This window comes from Capra hircus, chromosome 28, assembly GCF_001704415.2.
Source record: "Capra hircus breed San Clemente chromosome 28, ASM170441v1, whole genome shotgun sequence".
Lineage (NCBI taxonomy): Eukaryota > Metazoa > Chordata > Mammalia > Artiodactyla > Bovidae > Capra > Capra hircus.
Genome location: NC_030835.1, coordinates 31,178,658 through 31,197,445, shown reverse-complemented (window position 1 = coordinate 31,197,445; position 18,788 = coordinate 31,178,658).

Here is an 18,788-nt window from a genome sequence, read left to right as displayed (position 1 = left end):
TAGTCACTCAGTTGTGTCTGACTCTTTGCAACCCCTACAAAGAGTTGGACGCAACTCTACATGTCCAACTCTTTGTAGCCTACCAGGCTCCTCTGTCCATGGGTTTTTCCAGCCAAGAATACTAGAGTGGGTAGTCAAAGCCTTCTCCAGGGAATCTTCCCAACCCAGGGATTGAAACTGGGTCTCCTGCATTGCAGGAAGATTCTTAACTATCTGAGCCACCAGGGAAGTCATCAAAATTTGACAAGTTAAAATTGGCTCTTTCTGCAGATGGTATGATTTTATATGGAGAATATCCTAAAGAACTTGCCAAAAGCTGTTATGCTTAATCAATGTATTCAGTAAACTGGACACATGTAGAAGAATATAACTAGACCTCTGTCTTACACCACTCACAAAAATTAACTAAAAATGGACTAGGACTTAAATGTAAGACCCGAAACTAACAGTAAAACTACCAGAAGAAAATATGGGAAAAAAGCTCCTTGACATAGGTCTTGGCAGTAACTTTTTGGTATGATTCCTAGAACCTAAGCAACAAAAGCAAAAATTAAAAAGTGGGACTATATAAAACCAAAATGCTTCTGCACAGCAAAAGTAACAACAAAGTGAAAAGATCACCTAGAAATGAGAACAAGTATCTATAAATCTGATAAGGAGTTAATATCTAAAATATATAACTCATAAAACTCAATAGCAAAAAATAATTAATTCAATTAAAATAGGGAAAAAACAGAAATAGACATTTTTCCAAAGAAGATATGGAAATGGCCAACAAATACATGAAAGGATGCTTAACATCACTAGTCATTAGGGAAATGCCAATCGTTGAAAAAACAGAGTTCCAGAAAAACATCTATTTCTGCTTTATTAACTATGCCAAAGACTTTGACTGTGTGGATCACAACAAACTGTGGAAAATTCTGAAAGAGATGGGAATGTCAGATCACCTGACCTGCCTCTTGAAAAATCTGTATGCAGGTTTGGAAGCAACAGTTAGAAATGGACATGGAACAACAGACTGGTTCCAAATAGGAAAAGGAGTACGTCAAGGCTGTATATTATTACCCTGCTTATTTAACTTACATACAGAGTACATCATAAGAAATGCTGGGCTGGAGGAAGCACAGCTGGACTCAAGACTGCCGGGAGAAATATCAATAACCTCAGATATGCAGATGACACCACCCTTATGGCAGACAGTGAAGAAGAACTAAAGAGCCTCTTGATGAAAGTGAAAGTGCAGAGTGAAAAAGTTGGCTTAAAGCTCAACATTCAGAAAACGAAGATCATGGCATCTGGTCCCATCACTTCATGGCAAATAGATGGGGGAACAGTGGAAACAGTGGCAGACTTTATTTTTGGAGGCTCCAAAATCACTGCAGATGGTGATTGCAGTCATGAAATTAAAAGAAACTTACTCCTTGGAAGGAAAGTTATGACCAACCTAGACAGCATATTAAAAAGAAGACATATTACTTTGCCAACTAAGGTCCATCTAATCAAGGCTATGGTTTTTCCAGTAGTCCTGTATGGATGTGAGAGCTGGGACTATAAAGAAAGCTGAGCACCAAATAATTGATGCTTTTGAACTGTGGTGTTGGAGAAGACTTTTGAGAGTCCCTTGGACTGCAAGGAGATCCAACCAGTCCATCCTAAAGGAGATCAGTCCTGAGTGTTCATTGTAAGGACTAATGTTGAAGCTGAAACTCCAATACTTTGGCCACCTCATGCGAAGAGCTCACTCATTTGAAAAGACCCTGATGCTGGGAAAGATTGAAGGCAGGAGGAGAAGGTGACGACAGAGGATGAGATGGTTGGATGGCATCACCGACTCAATGGACATGGGTTTGGGTGGACTCTGGGAGTTGGTGATGGACAGGGAGGCCTGGCCTGAGAAGGCAATGGTAACCCACTCCAGTACTCTTGCCTGGAAAATCCCATGGGCAGAGTAGCCTGGTGGGCTGCAGTCCATGTGGTTGCACAGAGTTGGACACAACTGAGTGACTTCACTTTCACTTTTCACTTTCATGCATTGGAGAAGGGCATGGCAACCCACTCCAGTGTTCTTGCCTGGAGAATCCCAGGGACGGGGGAGCCTGGTGGGCTGCGGTTTATGGGGTCGCACAGAGTCGGACACGACTGAAGTGACTTAGCAGCAGCAGCAGAAGCAGGGAGGCCTGGCATGCTGCAATCCATGGGGTCACAAAGAGTTGGACACAACTGAGTGACTGAACCAAACTGAATCAAAACCATAATGGTGTATCAGCTCATGGCCATTAGAATGGCCATCATGAAAGAAGAAGATAAAATAAATGTGGAAAGAATATGGAGAAATGGGAATCCTTGTACATTACTGGTAGGACTGTAAACTAGTATAGCCACTGTGGGAAACAGAATGGAGGAGTCTCAAAATATATCAAATAAAACTATTATATAATCCAGCAATTCCACTTCTGGAAATATATGCAAAGAAAACAGAGACAACCTTTAAGAGGTATCTACACTCCCATGTTCACAGTAGGAATATTATTTGCAAATTACCAAAGTACGAAAGGAACCTAAGGGTCCATCAATGGATGAATGGATCAAGAAGTTCTGGTAAATATATACAATGGAGTATTATTCAGCCATAAAAATGAGAGAATTCTGCCATTTTCAAAAACATAGATTGATCCCGAGGGCTTTATGTTAAGTGAAATAAGTCAAACAAAGAAAACCAAATGTAGTATGATCTTAAATTCACAGTCCAATTTTAAAAAACTCTTAGTAAAAGGACTAGTGACTGTCAGAGGCAGTGGGTAGGGGAGAATTTTGGAGGAACATGGTTAAAGGATACAAAATTTCAGTTATAAGATAATGAAGTACTAGAAATATAATATACAACATGATAAGTATAGTTAACACTGCTATATAAGAAAGTTGTTAAAAGAGTAAATTCTGAGAGGTCTCTTTACAAGAAAATAATTTTCTTTTCCTGCTTTTTTTTTAAATTGTATCTATATAAAGATGATGGCTGCTACACAAACTTATTGTAATAATCATTTCACAATATGTGAAAGTTAAACCATTATGTGGTACATCTTAAACTTATTCAGTGATATATGTCAATTAAATATCAGTGAAACTGGACAAATACAGCAATATTTAGAAGTTAATTCCAAACAAAGAACTCTCAATTGTCTTATTTCTGCTTATTTGGATATAGATGATTTTAGTACTTTGGTTTTTTTAACCTTCCTACTAGTTTTTTGTGTGGATAATTTCCTACTTTACAGTATGTTTGCCTTTTCCAACGAACTGTTCATTTTGGAAATTTTGTGGCAGTAATGAGAGGAGGAAAGCAGAGATGCAGGTTTTTTAATGCATTTGAAAATAACATATCAGCAACTGAAAACAATAATATAAAAACTATAAAAACCTGTATGGTAACCACAAATGAAAAATCTATAGTAGGTGTATACACAAAAAAGAAAAAGGAATCCAAACACAACACTAAAAATAGCTATTAAATCACAAAAGAAAAAGAACTGGGAAAAAATGATCTACAAAGTAGCTGACAAACAAGTAACAAAATAAGAACATAACAGCTGTAATTACCTTAAATGTTAATGGACTTTAAATCAAAAGATACAAAATGGCTGAATGGATTTAAAAAACCAAGACCTGTATATATGCTGCCTACAAGAGACTCACTTCAGATCTGGAGAAACACACAAACTGAAAGTGAGGGAATGGAGAAAGTTATTTTATGCAAATGGAAATCAAAAGAAAGTCAGAGTAACAATACTTAGACAAAATAGACTTTAAAGACTATTACAAGAAACAAAGATCACATCAGGGAATCAGCCCCAGAATAAAACATCACAATTGTAAATATATTTACACTCAACACAGGAGCATCTCAATATATAAGGGACTATTAACAAACATAAAGGGAGAAACTGATAGTCAAACAAGAATAGTAGGAGACTTTCAACATCCCATTTACATAAATGAAGAGAGCATCCAGACAGAAAATTCATAAGAAAACACTGGCCTTAAATAACACATTAGACCAGATGGATTTAATTGGCATTTATAGAGCATTCCATTCAAAAGCAGCAGGATACACTTTTTAAGAGTACATGGAACATTCTCCAAGATAGATCGCATGCTAGGCAAACTTCAATAAATTAAGACTAAAATAATATCAAGCATTTTTTTCAACCACAACCCTAAGAGTTTAGAAGCAACTACAAGAGAAAAAAAAAAAAAAAAAAAACGGAAATAACTGGGGAGCCAGCACGAGGAGTCCCGCCCATGGCAAAGGTCATGAGATTAAGGGGCCCGACAGGCAAAGGCAAGTCAGGCCTTAAGGGAGCCTCATTGGATCTGCTCGTGCATCTGCCCCAAAACCAGAGTCTGCCTGCTTTACTGTGTTATGCTCTCCACCTACTCTTCTGACATTAACAGGGGGCTGTCCCCCCCCCCCACCTTTCTCTGGAAAAAGTTAATTTAGAGCTTTTAGATAATACATCTCCTGGGCATAATATGAGTATTTCAATCCAAAAACCCCTCTGGTGGCTTTCTAGCCTGCCTGCCGGACTCTCACAGCTGTGCATGTGATTGTTTGCAGCCTCCTGACCGCGAGAGGCACAGGAAGCTTAAAATATCCTAGGAATGTAGGGGTTTCCGAGGAGTCAAAATCATTAGAATAGGACTGATTAAGGGTTTCATTTGTTGAGCCAATACTTGCTGCCAAGTTTTCATATCTGTATTTGTAGATATAGTTGGTATATAGAAAAAACAGGTAGTAGCCCTGGTATTAGCAACATTAGATCTTTGAGTTAAGTACTTTCTTTGTTATAACCCACTGCACCTTTATTCTACAGGAATGTAACTTTATTTAGTACTTTGAGGGTGATGCAGATTAAGAAAAAACACTTCAAGGGAAAAAGAGTTTTCTGGTTGATAGACATTTATCTAGGAAGAGAGCTATAAAAATGTTAACAGGCCTCTTGGCCAGAAGATAATGTAAACCACCTGAGACCTTTTGTATACGGGAAGGTATGCAAAAAGAAAGCCTGGTCTCAGTAAGGGTCAGGACTGCTGACCCTGCGTAACTCTGCATATTCCATTATTTCTTTATGTACAACTTGGGGTATATAAGCTGCTTTTGAAAATAAAGTTGTGGGTCTGACACCGATGCTTGGCTCCCCCATGTCATTCTTTTCTCTCTTTTCTGGCTGAATTCCCATCTGGAGCGTGGAAGCTCACTGTGTCTACTTATTTGCCCTGGCTTCTAAGACCCACGCGAGAGGGAGCCCAAGGCAGGGCACCCTCTGCTATTCAAGCAGGCGCCAGTGGCCTACGTAGACGGTGCAAGTTCCTTGTCTTGGAACTTTATTGGTTCTCCAAGTAAACCAAGTTATTCAGTCTCTTTTCTCCACTAATTTTCCTACTACACTATTCTTTCCTAATCTCTCTTTATATCTCTGAGTAAATAAGTCTTTCCTCGCCAACTCTGTCCCCACTTCGAATTCCCTGGATCCACCAGGGCTGGACCTCGGCAAAAAACACAAACACAAGAAGGCTAAACAATATACTACTGCACAACCAATGGATTACTGAAGAAAGCAAAAAGGAAATTAAAAAATACATACAAACAGAAATGAAAACGTGATGATCCAAAACCTATAGGACACAGAAAAAGCAGTTCTATGAGGGAAGTATATTAGCAATACAAGGTTACCTCCAGAAATCAGAAAAGCCTTAAATAAACAAAACTTATACCTAAAGCAAATGGAGAGAGAACAACAAACAAAACTCATAGTAGAAGGAAAGAAATCATAAAGCTCAGAGCAGGGACAAATAAAATAAAAACTAAAAAATAATAGAAAGATCAATGAAGCTGACTCTTTGGAAAAATAAAACTAATATATTTTTAACAAGATTCATCCAGAAAAAAAGATGGAGAAGGCCTAAATCAATAAAATCAGAAATGAAAAAGAAGATACCATGACGTACAATAATTGTAAGAGGCTACTATGAACAACTAAATGCCAACAAAAGACACAACATAAGAGAAACTGGCAAATTGTTAGAAACGTACAATCTCCAAAAACTGAACCAGAAGACACAGAAAATATGAACAGACAAATTATCAGTAATGAAATTGAATCAGTAATTTACAAACTCCCAAAAAACAAGATTCTAGGACTGGATGACTTCACAGGTAAATTCTACCAAACATTTAGAGAAGAGTTAATATCTATACTTCTCAAGCAATTTCAAAAATTGCCAAGGAAGGAACACTTCCAAACTCTTTCTATGAGGCCATCATCACCCTGATACCTAAAGCAGAAGATATCTCAAAAAAAAAAAAATTACAGGCCAATATCAGTGATGAACATAGACGCAAAAATCCTCAACAAAATATTAACAAACCAAATCCAGCAATAAAAACAATTAAAAGGATCATATACTATGATCAACTAGGATTTATCCCAGGGATGCAAGGATTTCTCAATATCTGCAAATCAATCAGTGTGATATACCATACCAACAAACTGAAGGATAAAATTCATATGCCCACCTAAGAGATGCAGAAAAAGCTTTTGATGAAATTCAATACCCATTTATGATAATGACTCTCCAGAAAGTGGACAATGTAATAAAGCCCATACATGACAAACCCACAGCTAACATTATCTCAATAATGAAGAGCTGAAAAAATTTCCTCCAAGATTAGGAGCAAGACAAGTATGCCCACTCTTGCCACTTTTATTCAGCAGAGTGTTGGAAGTCCTAGCTACAACAAAAGACAAGAAAAAAATAAAATTAATCCAAATTGGAAAGGAAGAAGTAAAACTGTAACTGTTTGCAGATGACATGATATTATACTTAAAAAATCCTAAAAGACACTACCAGAAAACTACTAGAGCTCATCAATAAATTCAGTAAGATGCAAAATTAATTTGCAAGATATAAAATTATTATACAGAAATCCTGCATTTTTAATCAGTAATAATCATCTAGTTAAACAATACCACTTACCACTGTATCATAAAGAATAAAATGCCTAGGAATAAACCTACCAGAGGTAAGAGACCTGTACTCAGAAAACTATAAGACACTGAAGAAAGAAACTGAAGACAGCACAGATGGAAAGATACACTGTGTTCTTGAACTGAAAGAACTATCGTTAAAATGACTATACCACTCACGGCAATCTACCTATTCTGTGCAATCCCTATCAAATTACCAGTAGCATTTCTCACAGAACTAAAACAAATAATTTAAAAAATTTGTATGGAAACAGAACAGACCCTGAATAGCCAAAAGAATCTTGAGAAAGAAAAATATAGCTGAAGGAATCATGCTGACTTTGAACTACATTACAAAGGTACAGTAATAAAAACAGTATGGTACTAGCACAAAAACAGACACACAGATCAATGAAACAGAATAGAGAGCCCAGAAATAAACCCATGCACTTATGGTCAATTAGTCTATGACAGTCTCCTCAATAAGTGGTGCTGCAAAAAAGGACAGCTGCATGTAAAAGAATGAAACGAGAACATTCTCTAACATCATATAGAGAAATAAACTAAATCTGGATTAACCTAAATGTAAGACTGGAAACCATAAAACTCCTAGAGGAAAACAAAGGCAGAATACTGTTTGACATTAATTGCAGCAATCGTTTTTTGGATCTGTCTCCTGAGGCAAAAAGAAATAAAAGCAAAAATAAACATATGGGACCTAAATATAGCAAAGGAAACCATCAATAGAATGAAAAGAGAACAAACTGAATGGGAGAAAATATTTGCAATCGATATGACTGGAAAGGAGTTAAAATCCAAAATACATAAACAGATCATACAACTCAACATCAAAAAACAAATAATCCAATTAAAAAATGAGCAGAAGACCTAAATAGACATTTTTCCAAAGAGGATATGAAAACGGCCAACAGACACATGAAAAGATGCTCAATATTGTTAATCATGAGGAAAATGCAAATCAAAACCACAATGAGATATCACCTCACACCTGTCATAATAGCTAACATCAAATAACAAATGTGGTGACAAGGATATGGGGAAAAGGGAACTCTTGTACACTGGTGGTGGGAATGCAAATTCATGCAGCCATTGTACAACAGTACAGAAGTTTCTTTAAAAATGAAAAATAGAACTCCTAAATGATCCAGAAATTCCATTCCGATATATCCCCCAAACCCAAAACCAGTAATTCAAAAACATACATGAACCCCAGTGTTCATGGCAGCATTATTTATAACTGCCAAGATATGGAAGCAACCTAAGTGTCCATCAACAGATGAATGGATAAAGATGTAGTATATATACACAATATAATACTACTCAGCCATAAAAAAAGAATATTTTGCCATTTCTGGCAGCATGAGTGGACTTGGAAGGTATTATGCTAAGTGAAATAAGTCAGAGAAAGACAAATACTGTACAACATGACTTATACGTGGAACCTAAAAATACAGCAAACTAGTGAATAAACAAAAAAGAAGCAGATCTGCAGATATAGAGAGCAAACTAGTGGTTACCAGTGGAGAGAGGGAAGGGGGGCAATAGGGGATTAAGAGGTGCAAACTATTATGTATAAAACAATCATCAAGACAGTATGGTACTGGCACAAAGACAGAAGTGTAGATCAATGGAACAAAATAGAAAGCCCAGAGACAAATCCACATGCCTATGGACACCTTATCTTTGACAAAGGAGGTAAGAATATACAATGGAGAAAAGACAATCTCTTTAACAAGTGGTGCTGGGAAAACTGGTCAACCACTTATAAAAGAATGAAACTAGAACCCTTTCTAACACCATACACACAAAAAAACTCAAAATGGATTAAAGATCTAAATGTAAGACCAGAAACTATCACTCTCTGACATAAATCACAGGAGGATCCTCTATGACCCACCTCCCAGAATACTGGAAATAAAAGCAAAAATAAACAAATGGGACCTAATTAAAATTAAAAGCTTCTGCACAATAAAGGAAACTATAAGCAATGTGAAAAGACAGCCTTCAGAATGGGAGAAAATAATAGCAAATGAAGCAACTGACAAAGAATTAATCTCAAAAATATACAACCAACTCCTGAAGCTCAATTCCAGAAAAATAAACAACCCAATCAAAAAATGGGCCAAAGAACTAAACAGACATTTCTCCAAAGAGGACATACAGATGGCTAACAAACACATGAAAAGATGCTCAACATCACTCATTGTCAGAGAAATGCAAATCAAAACCACAATGAGGTACCATTTCATGCCAGTCAGAATGGCTTTGATCCAAAAGTCTACAAGCAATAAATGCTGGAAAGGGTGTGGAGAAAAGGGAACCCTCTTACACTGTTGGTGGGAATGCAAACTAGTATAGCCACTATGGAGAACAGTGTGGAGATTCCTTAAAAAACTGCAAATAGAACTGCCATATGACCTAGCAATCCCACTGTTGGGCATACACACCGAGGAAACTGGAATTGAAAGAGACAACGTGTACCCCAATGTTCGTCGCAGCACTGTTTATATAATAGCCAGGACATGGAAGCAACCTGGATGTCCATCAGTAGATGAATGGATAAGAAAGCTGTGGTTCATATACACAATGGAGTATTACTCAGCCATTAAAAAGAATACATTTGAATCAGTTCTAATGAGGTGGATGAAACTGCAGCCTATTATACAGAGTGAAGTAAGCCAGAAAGAAAAACACCAATACAGTATACTAACACATATATATGGAATTTAGAAAGATTGTAATGATAACCCTGTATGTGAGATAGCAAAAGAGACACAGATGGATAGAACAGTCTTTTGGACTCTGTGGGAGAGGGCGAGGGTGGGGTGATTTGGGAGAATGGCATTGAAATATGTATATTATCATATGTGAAATGAATCGCCAGTCCCGGTTCGATGCATGATACAGGATGCTCAGGGCTGGTGTACTGGGATGACCCAGAGGGATGGGATGGGGAGAGAGGTGGGAGGGGGGTTCAGGATAGGGAACATGTGTACACTCATGGCGGATTCATGTTGATATATGAAAAAACTAGTACAGTATTGTAAAGTAATTAGCCTCCAATTAAAATAAATAAATTTATATTAAAAAAAACAATTTGCAGGATATATTGTACAGCGTAAGAAGTATAGTTGTTTAAATAAAACAAAACAAAACAGGCCTCCCAGAGACACTGAACAATGGAATAAATGGAATCTCCTTGGATGACTGTTTCCAAGGGTATTTCATTCTCCTGGTTTTATAAATCTTGGTATACATTATTAAATTGACTTGGGATTTGTCTTGTCCCTGGACAGGATTTGGGGCTTCTCTGGTGGCTCAGACAGTAAAGAAAACACCTGTAATGCAGGAGACCTGGGTTCCATCTCTGGGTTGGGATCCCCTAGAGAAGGGAACTGCAACTCACTCCAGTATTCTTGCCTGGAGAATTCCATGGAGAGAGGAGCCTGGCAGGCTCCAGTCTAAAGGGTTGCAAAGAGTTGGTGCGATGCCATGGACTGCAGCGTGCCAGGCTAGTATTTACTAATTAAATATATTCAATTATGTTAGTGTGCATTTAAGCTAATTTTGATACTATACTGAAGTTTTTTCAACACAATATAATTCCAGTCATTGCCAGAGGCCATGATTCTGTTTTCTCTCTTACAAGCCTGTTCCAGGTAAGTCACTTCCATTCCTGACCTCAAACAGCCATTCAGATAACTTTCAGGTAGTTTGGCTGACTGGTGAAGAGGTTGGACTTTATACTTTGACAAACATGCATTCGGATCTTATCTTTAGATCTCAGGAGAATCCCTCTTTGCCTCAGAGTCCTCACCCCATAAAATGGAAATAATACCTACCTTCTAGAATGGTTGAAAGGTAAAAAGGAGCCCTGCGTAAATCGTCGCACATAATATGTGACACACAGTGAGCAGTGAAGCAATAGCAGCTCATTATTACAAACTGGGTGTTCCTTTCACTGCATGGGTGATTTCTTTGCCCATTAGGCATCTTCACTGTGTTCATCTGCCTTCTGCATCAGGAGGGGAAGCCCATTTCCTGCGCCAGAACATTAGTCATGAGGACTGTAAACTCCAGTCTCAGGGATCTGCCTCCAGAATTATTAAGACTAAAGTCAGAACACTTTGCTAAAGGTGAAGGTAGAGGGTTTTACACTTCGTACAGAAATCTGTACTGTATTTGATTGCTCTTTGATTCTGTTAAATCTCTGACTCATCAGAACAATGATAACAGAACTCTCTGAATGTGTGGAAAGGATAAGCAGCGAATTCTAATAGTCATAAACTTTGTGCCTAATTGTCAGGTTCCCTGAGTTTCTCATTACTTCCAGATGGCATTTTGCCCCTGTAAGTCACCTCAATCCTATACCCTGGTTTTCACCAATTTCTTTCACTCTCCTTCCTTTGGGCCCACCACTACCCCAGGGTTTAACACCAAGTTCCTTTGTGTGTATATAATGAGCTTTTCTTTTCTTTCAGAAGGAATCATTTGCCTGGATTCGTGCTAATTTTACTTGTTTTCCACTTTAAAAACTGAACTGAGTTAGATAATATTTGACCATTTCTACAGATGTGGTCAGGACACTTCAACAACACTTCATCAAGGGATTTCACATTTTTGTTGCTTTTAAAAATACTCTGACTCATTCTTCAGGGAGACAAGTGGAGCTTGAAGTTCCCTTTCTCAAGGGTTATGCCACGAATGTTTTGGAACAGATTTTGGGAACTGGGTTCTGAATCTGACTGTGGAGGCAGAATTTCAGTGTGGGAACCAGAATCTTTAGGAAAAAATTACAGTAACTGAAATGCTTCAACTTCATAATAGGATGTTTGGATGAACTACAAGAGGAAAAATAGAGTAGATCAATAATTTGGTGTGTGTGTGCCCCCTCCTTTTTTTCAAGGCCAGAGAAAACAAATCACTCTGAACTCATTGTGTTCAGTGCTCCTTAATCCCTCATAGAGAGGTTGTGGGAATTGGACATTACAAGACTTTAGCAAAACATCTAGAAAACAGTTTATGTTCAAACAAACTTTTCACTGAAGGACTACTGATTCTTTGTCCAAACTGCTGATGCAATATGATGTAAAATCTCTGTGAATCAAGTTTTCCAGCTTTTTAAGTCTGTTGATGTGGGTGGGTGACACTTCCTTTATTTTCCCCCCTCTTCGCCAGAGTCTTTAACTGACACTAATAACAGCCAAATGAGGTTGCTCTACTTAAATTCTTCCTATGGGCTGAGTCTCCACAGTGAAAAGTCCTACTATCTTCTCTTTCACAAACCTGAATTAAAATCTCTAAACAAGGGGAGCAGTTCCATTCTATTACTTTTTCTTATATATTTAAAATCTTTTAAGAACATGTAAAACTACCTTAAAATTTTCCATCAAAAATATGAGAACAGGGTAGATTTAAGGAAAGTTACAGTTTTTACCTTCATAAAATAAATTTTAAATAAGGCACACCATTATAATGATGTCTTTAAAGAATGGACTTGTTAAAAATATCAGAGAACACGGAAGTGAGTTAGAAAAGAGTATTCCAGGAATGATAAAGGTTATACTTATTGCCCTTGTATTTTTTAAAGCCTAATGTACACAAACATTTTAGAATATCCAGAATTAGGAAGTAGAAATATGAAAAAATCGATCTCTTTCTTTCTCGGTGACACCCCTTTCAAGGTAATAATATAATAAGCTAACAAGATAGAGAAGCCAGTTAGAAAGTTAAAGAAATAATTTAAAAGCAAATCTTAAGTGCACAGTTTTATGTCCTTTTCATACAGTATTTCTCTATGAAGTATTCTGTATTTATGCTAGTTTGTTAGAAACAAACCTAGGTTATGCAAACATGGGGCTTCCCCGGTGGCTCAGACAGTAAAGAATCTGCCTGCAATGCAGAAGACTGGGGTTCAATCCCTGGGTCTGGAAGATCCCCTGGAGAAGGGAATAACTACCTGCTCCAGTATTCTGGCCTGGAGAATTCTATGGACAGAGTGTAGCAAACAAAGGTGTTATTCCATTATTTCCCAAACTGCATGTGATTAAAAAGCTAGTTTTAAAAATTTATTTGAAAAATGAATTCATGTGACTAACACAGCTGTAAAATACAGTAAAAACAGTGTGGCAGTATAAAGTAACTATAAACATTTCTAAATGCTTATTCTCATTTCCTGTACTTATTGTAGACCAGGAATAAACAGTTCTCAAATGCATACCTATCCACAGATCACTCTTAGAGGACTCAATTATAAGGTGTTTTCTTTCTTTTTTTTTTTTTGGTAACAGAAAGCTTAAAAATGTATTTTAAAAGATACACATGGAATTACTGAGTGTTGTCCCCATGTTTTAGCAGCAGCTGCTGCTGCTGCTATTGCTACTAAGTCGCTTTAGTCGTGTCCGACTCTATGAGACCCCATAGACTGCAGCCCACCAGGCTCCCCGGTCCCTGGGATTCTCCAGGCGAGAATAGTGGAGTGAGTTGTCATTTCCTTCTCCAATACATGAAAGTGAAAAGTGAAAGTGAAGTCGCTCAGTCATGTCCGACTCTTCGCAACCCCATGGGTTGCACCCTACCAGGCTCCTGCGTCCATGAGATTTTCCAGGCAAGAGTACTGGAGTGGGGTGCTGTTGCCTTCTCTGAGCACCAGCCTGCAAAGAATTTGGATGTGCCTTCAAGCGTCTTTAAGATGCAGTAAGTTGAATAAATCTCCCAGAGAAATATCGGGTGTGCCTCCCATGTGTCAATGGATCAAATTCTCCCTTTGCTTTCTCCATCTCATGCTGTCCCATTTATTTATGCTTTCCTACAACTGAGGGGAAATAGCATTTTCAGTCGCTTGGAGGACAGTTTATTTTGTGTGGCAGTACCTCTAGGATCTGGCATGGCCTAGAAGTGAAAAATATCTCCTTTAATGTTCTCAGGATGGTGGCTTATAGGGTTCCAAAGCAGAGGCTGGCATGCAATATTACAGCATTTTGGAGGCAGGCCCATTGTCATTTTCACCTTGCAAGGCTAATCCAGGCCACTTTGTTCAGAGCCATTCTTTATGAGCAGACATTAGACCTTGACCTCTTAAGGATGCTCTGGGAAATTGATTTTAACAATCTACTAAAGAGAGGAATCATCCCAATACCCACCACAGGCAGTGACACAGATACACTTTCAGCAGCAAAAAGGGAAACCAAATCCCGAACAGTGGCCACTCCAGCTACAGCCTAGAGGAATGAACTGACAGCTATGGGAAGAGGATGTCCAAACCGATGTGCCTGCTGGAACCGAATGGAGCACTTTGTGGAGTGATGGTGACAAACCAACTACAAGCCGCCTGGGGTTTATGAGGACCAACTGTTCACACAAAAGGAAAAGGAATCAAATGAAATGCTGAAAAGGGGAATAGGGGGAGCATGCTACGGTAAGGCCAAGGCCACATCATGAGAGGACGAGATCCCTGGGTTTGTGTCTGTGGACCTTGGAGGTGTTCTGCCTCCAGATCCTCCAGCCAGGCTGTGGAAATGCCTTCCGTCAAAAAAGGAACTCCTGAAATTACAAGGCTTTGTGAAGAAGCTCCCTTTCCAAGGGCTGCTCAGATTTTCTAAGACTTCTCCCAGTTAGCTGGGGGAGAGATGAGGAACAGACAGAACACCACCCTGCTCCTGGTGGAAAGAATGGGGAAGATGACATGGCAAGTTTGAAGTTAAGCGATGATCAGAGCTTGGTTCACAAAGTCTTCCTTTGTAAATAAATACATCTGCATCCTCCCGCAGATATATACAGGCCTGCCTGGCTGTGTGAGCCTGTGTGTGTACAGTCCTGTGCCAGCTCAGAGGGGCTGGTCTTTTTTTTATGTACTTATTTAAAAACAAATAAAACCCTAGGTCTGAGTTGCAGCATTTGGGATCTTCATCACAGCGTGTGGGATCTTTTCTTTTTTAATTGGGGCATGTGGGATCTAGTTTCCTGACCAGGGATCCAACCTGGGCTCTCTGCATTGGGAGTGTGGAGTCTTAGCCACTGGACCACTGGGGAAGTCCCTCAGGGGCCTTGTATGATGATACTTTCATTCTTGGCTCTCAGACCCGGGTCCATCTATGTATGAGCTGCAAAGACTGAGTCCTACTTTGTGCTTGGTTTTATGACTTGTGAGACTTCTGCTCATGTATTTCTTTCTAATGTTTACTAAATTAAAATAGATAGTTTTATAGAAATACAGATTCCCCAAGCTCTACTCTAATGACTGAAAAATTTCTGGGGAAAATTTCAGGGAATTTATATTTTTCTAATAGCTTCACAGATGGTTCTGTCACATCAGCATAGAGAGCTAGCCTTTTGTAACCACTGGACCAGATCACTGTTAAATAATTATTTCCAATGTAACACTTTTCTATTCCAAATTCAAGCCTAACATGACCTTTGGAATAATATCGGAAGACTTCAAGTAAGGGATGGAGTGCAATTTGCTTTTGTTTGGCAAATCCATTCTTCAAAGTGTAAATAACAAGGAGCAACTGCGAGCTCTAAATGGGGTAATCCTAAAGAAAATGCACTTTAAGCTCCCTAGAACTTTTAAAAACATCCATGTAGACATCAGTTGCAAAATAATCCAAAAATCAGTCACAGATTTCCTGAAGATTTGTTTAAGGCAGTGGTTTGAAGACTAGATTAGTGGGTTGGACACTGTCCTTGGGTGGAATAAAATTACATTATTAGAATTCTGCCCTTCCCCCAGTTCATAAAGTCCTCAATTCCACCACTTTAAAATTGAAGTGTACCTTATTAAAGTTCTTGTTGTATGCTAAATCTAAGCTTCCAGGTCCCAAAGTTCATCATTAAAAGTAATGATCTGCCACATTCTACCACTCCCATATTCTTTCTCTTCTGTACACCAACAGTTTTCTTCCCATGAAGAGGAGATGTGAGCTGTAACCTGTAGCAGGAAGTGGCCCCTGGCTGCTGAAGACACTGAGATGACAGTGGATCTGGAAGCCCATGCTCCCCTGGGGCTTAAAATAGTGATCTTCCTGGACTGTCATGGTACTTGAAGTCTGCCTCTTTGGGCTAAGGCAGGTATGTTCCCTAACAAACAAAAACAGGACGTGTTTCACTGTGCCTCCCTTTATTCTTCCTGCCTCGCTGGATCCCTTGGTTCTGGGCACAGCCAGTTTCATAGATATGCTTAGATGGGCCTTGCACTTGGTTTAATGCTCTGCTGCTGCCATCTTGAAAGTCTTCATGATTTCTGAATAAGAGATTCCACATTTTCAGTTCGCACTGGGCCCACAAATTATGCAGCTGTTCTTGCCTCTAAGGTCGATCCAGCTCTCTGTGAATGCTCAGAAACACTTGGCCAGTCCAACTTCCTTTCCATTTTTGTGCCTGTCACATTAAGCTGTTCAGCAAAATGAATGAGGAGAGGTGACCTGATTTGGGGGATTAGACATAGGTCTTCTCATTGGAACAGTGATTGGGGAGAATGCTTCCTTTGGCCCATTGCCCCTTCTTGGCAAGACACATAGAGCTCTCTCTGAGCCACACTTGGCCATAGACTGGTCTCCATTCAATAAACAGCCAGTTTGGCATATAATTTTATCATTATTGTTTTTGTGGAGAGTTTTAGGGGAGCCAGAATCATAAAAGAATCCTTTCTGCCTTGCCTCCTGCTTAGGCTGGGCCATGCGTGTGTGAAGCAAATGATGGACTCATAGGGCCATGTGGTCTGGCCAATGACTGCCAATAAATTCTTGCTCAATCTGCCTAGTGCCTTTGCAAAGGAGTCTGCCGGTCCTCTCTTCTTCCTTAGATCATCTGCTTCTTTATGATCTTTAAACTACAACTCACTTCTTTTCCCTCTAACCAGGTTGATACTCCCAGCAAATATCAAATGGTACCTCAGAAATAAAATTTGAGGTGGGTGTACAGGGGGAAAGAGATGTTAGACTCCTGTGACAGAGCCGGTCACAGGAGAAGGAGAATTGTTTTCTTTTGTCTAGGGCACTGAGTAGGGAGGAGGCAGTGTTTAATCAAACGAAGGTTCAAACCCTCGCTGAGAATTGCTTTCTGAACGCTTCAAGTGGCCCACAGTTTATTTTCTAAGATACCCTAGGTTTGCCATGACATGTGTCAGGGGAAAGGTCAGATGAAACAGTCAATGTGACAAGAAGTCATGGCATTGAGAGGAACAGTACCTGGCTAAATTCTGAGAGTTGCAAAGATCAGAAACCATTCAAAGGAAACACAGGATGATATAAGTGCTTTGGTATTTACCAAGTACTGAGGATTTCCTGCAGAGGGGAGTCAGTCTCTTCCAGAGAGTTTGCACTCACCAGGATCTGAAAATGGGCTGGCTGGTACTTCAGCCTTCCTGGGAGATTCACAGGCTTTAAGAAGCCCTGACATGGGAAAGAGTGTAAGGGCTGTGGCTCCCATATGCATCATTCTCAACCAATCAAGGAGAAACTGCTATTATCGCAGGAAGGGGAAGACGGTGTGGGATGCTTCAGGTCTCCCCAGTCCCACTTGCACTTCCACCCCTCCTTCAGGGTGGGGGAACAAGTCTGATGTATCTTTGAACTGTGCCAGTTAGATCACAAACATTCTGCTGTGCTTTCCCTAGAGATCTGATGAAATTAAGCTTTGCTACTGACTAAATATTGACCACTGGATTTAGCCTACTTATCAACTTGTCTTTACTTTGGGGCCTCTCTGACACTCAGGCTCTGTAGCTGTAAAATGTAATTAACAAATATCTGCTGCCCAGGGTTATGCTGAAGATTAAGTACAATAATCAGGTTTAAGAATCTCACCTAGTACCTTTCAATTAGCATGTGCTCAATAAGTGTTCACTTCTTTTTCCCTCCTGTCCTAGGAATCTTTCCAGGGCAATGCTTCAGAAACTCTTGGAAGACTTCCCTGATGGTCCAGAGGTTAAGAATCCTTCCGCCAGTGCATGGGCACAGGTTGTAACCCTGGTTCAGGAAGATCCCACGTGCCATGGAGCAACTAAGTCCGTGTGCCACAGCTGCTGAAGCCAGGGCGCCCTAGAGCCAGCGCCCTACAACAGGAGAAGCCACCGCAAGGAGGAGCCCGTGCATGGCAGTGAAGAGAAGCCCTGCTCTCTGCAACTAGAGAAGTCCACGTGCAGCAGTGAAGACCCGATACAGCCACAAAGTGAGACTGAAGTCGCTCAGTTGTGGCCGACTCTTTGCGAGCCCATGGACTGTAGCCCACCAGGCTCCTCCATCCATGGGATTCTCCAGGCAAGAGTACTGGAGTGGGTTGCCATTTCCTTCTCCAGGGGATCTTCCCGACCCAGGGATCGAACCCAGGTCTCCCGCATTGTAGGCAGATGCTTTACCATCTGAGCCACCAGGGAAGTCCTAATACAGCCATAAATAAATACATAAAACTTGCTGGAAAAAACAATTACAAAACACATTTCAAAATCTGATGTAGAGAGTTCCTTGCGAATTTTTCACATAAGGTGGCTGTAGATGCCCTCCAACCAAACTCACTAGAAACACATCTGAAGCTGACAACTGGGTTTATTCCCCACTGCAGAGAGGGAGCAAGCACCTATGGGGCACTATGAGGGTGTCTCAGTGAGTGGCATTAAAAAGGCCTTCTTGGGATCTGGGCTGGTGTTGGGTGATTTGGGGGAAGAGTTTGAAGGAAGAGAGACTCTGCTCTGGGTTGGATGTTGGCAGGAAGCAGGCATAATTCTGACTGGGTTCCTTAATA